Source organism: Etheostoma cragini, unplaced genomic scaffold, assembly GCF_013103735.1.
Source record: "Etheostoma cragini isolate CJK2018 unplaced genomic scaffold, CSU_Ecrag_1.0 ScbMSFa_1277, whole genome shotgun sequence".
NCBI lineage: Eukaryota > Metazoa > Chordata > Actinopteri > Perciformes > Percidae > Etheostoma > Etheostoma cragini.
The window spans coordinates 3,407-6,388 of record NW_023265315.1 but is presented as its reverse complement, the minus strand read 5'-3'; positions in this window follow the sequence as shown (position 1 = coordinate 6,388).

Below are 2,982 nucleotides of genomic sequence, written 5' to 3'. Positions count from 1 at the left end.
TGTTATTCTAAAATTACCATGAAATACGTATTGTCCTGCACGCACGTAACGCTGTGCAATCTGACCAGCAGCTAAACACCTTCCACCATCAAGCACTGGCGACTGGAATCATTGTAACACGTTTATTTGAGTAACAAAGGGTGAAACTGGGATGAAACTCAATGACCAGTTACTTAGATCTTAATGAGTCACAGATATTAAACAAAGATAATTGTAAAAACAATATAACTACACAACATTGTAATGCGGTGGTATATACAGTAGGCTAGCAAAAATGGAAGATGAAATAAAGAAACACGTAATGTATTGTTATACAGTGTACGTAGTATAACCTATGTTGGGATTCTAAATAAACTAAGATATACTTACATGTGGCATTACCCAAGATAAAATTGGCAAACTAGCTTACTGAAGTATATCGTCAGTTAGGGCTGAACAATATTGTGTTTTAGCATCGACATCGCGATGTGCGCATGCGCGATGGTCCCATCGCAGGACGTGGTGATGTTGACGCTAATACTTTTTTGCTGCTTGATAGAAAAGTAAACTTTCACCGTTTCTCCTTTACATGATTATTACCATCCGACCGTTCCCCTTTAAGACAGGTAGCCATGTGGGCAACGTGTGGATGTGACGTTAGTCCGATGGGGTTTATTGTTATGGGAAGTGAGGCTCTTTGTGTGTAGAAAAGTACCGGAGGTAGCAGCTGCCGCTGATACAATGATGTCATAGTTTTCATGGGTAGTCAGGGACGCTACAGTAGTCAGTGTTTTATGTTCTCTACAAATACAAACTAAATCCCCTGATTAATGCAACATAATCACAACGTCTCCCGGCCATTTCCCACCGCAGAAAGCTGCTATCAGCCAAGCTAAAGCTAATATAGTTAGCTTAAAGAAACCAGCAGAAAGCTGCTACCAGCCAGGCTAAAGCTAATATAGTTAGCCCAAAGAAACAAGCAGAAAGTTGCAACCAAACAGGCAAAAGCTAATACAGTTAGCCCAAAGAAACAAGCAGAAAGCTGCTACCAGCCAGGCTAAAGCTAATACAGTTAGCCCCAAAAAACAAGCAGAAAGCTGCTAATAGCCAGGCTAAAGCTAATATAGTTAGCTTTAAGAAACCAGCAGAAAGCTGCTACCAGCTGGTCTAAAGCTAATACAGTTAGCTTCAAGAAACAAGCAGAAAGCTGCTACCAGCCCGGCTAAAGCTAATATTGTTAGCCTAAAGAACCAAGCACAAAGCTGCTACCAGCCGGTCTAAAGCTAATATAGTTATCCTAAAGAAACAAGCGGTCCGTCTGTCCCAACTAACGTTTTGGTTCGGAGCCGCGACACTGGAAACGTAACACTAATCTACTATAGATGGCTGTGTCTGATCAAACGTCATTTCCACTGACTGAACTGTTCTTGGATACACGGTTTGTTTCTGGTGCGCATGACGTGCAGGTCTGATCAATTTGTCAAACTATCGAGCTGACCCCGCTAGTCAACCACAACCTTAAATTTAGAGGAAGCAACATGCAGTCACTGTCATTCACGTTAGCCTGGATTGATTATTATATGAATACAATGGTGTTATGCTAGTCAACCAGCGTATTTCTACCTGATGTCCCTCTCCAAAATCACTTCAGAAGAGTAATGTTAGTCACAGCGCTTACTTGCTTTGGTGTTTTAAAGCAATAAAGTCTATCCCCAGATGAGGGACAACTCTGTCCGGCTTAGTTATGTAGCATGAAAGCTAGCATAAGCTTACTAGCACCCAGCCCGCTTCTAAATACTGTAAATACCTTTTAATTAGCTCAACACTTTTTAACAGTTAAACTGAAACACTGGCGCTGAGCTCCAGGTCCTGCAGACGCAGACGGTCCGCCGTCAGTGGGGCTCGGCCAGCGGGGAAACAATGCTAGAAAGCTCCGCTGCCGACCTCGACGTGATCTGATCTCCAGCGGGACACGGAAAGCTCCAGACCCGGTAGCAGCGGCGCAGGCCCCCGGGAGCCCACCGCCAGTGTTGGTAGAATAACAAGCTAGCGTTAGCGAACTAACCAACCAGCCCGCTAACAAAAAAAAAAAGTCATTTAAAAGGCACGCATTATACCCACTGGTCCGTCCGTGGCTGCAAGACCTGGAGCTCACCCCATTGTTTGAGTTTGACTGTTAAAAGTGTTGAGATAATTAAAATGTATTTATTTATAAGCGGGGTTAGTTTGCTAACGCTAGCTTGCTAATCCACCAACACTAGTGGTGAGCGGGTCTGAAGCTATCCATGTCCGTCTGCAGCTGCAGGACCTGGAGCTCACCGCCAGTGTTTCAGTTTGACTGTTAAAAAGTGTTGAGATAATTAAAAAGTATTTGTTAAGAAGCAGGCTGGCTGCTAGTTAGCCAATGCTAGCTTCCATGCTACATAAATAAGCCTGACAGAGCTGTCCCTCACGGAAAAAAAAACACAGGTAAAATTTAAAAAACACTACATAAACTTTGCTACAGTGTGTTTATTTAAACATAGGTACACCTACATGTAGGGTGACGAGATTGCAATATAAGCCTTTATATTAATATTAGCAGCGGAAGCGTGCTGGGCCCATAACCCAGAGGTTGATGGATCGAAACCATCTTCTACTATTTCCTGTGCTTTGTATCTTCCGTAAGTATATATCCAGTTTGTTGATCTTTAACACAGCAACTGATGTTGCAAGTGTCTGAATTGAAGAGTAAACTTAATGGCATGTTGAGATTATTTCACCCATAAAAAAAGAAACTACAGTGCTCATACCTTTTATTCCCGCAGTAACACACATAAAAACTGGAGTGTAATACAGTAAATATACTACACTACAAGTAATGATGAACACTGTAAATAGAAACTGTAAAACATGTACGTTCAAAGTGCTTGTTGTGTTGTTTACCAGTCAGATTACCACAGGAGGTAATATCTGTTGCAGCTCTTTTAAAGACTCTACCATAATACCTGCTGGAGATGCCAG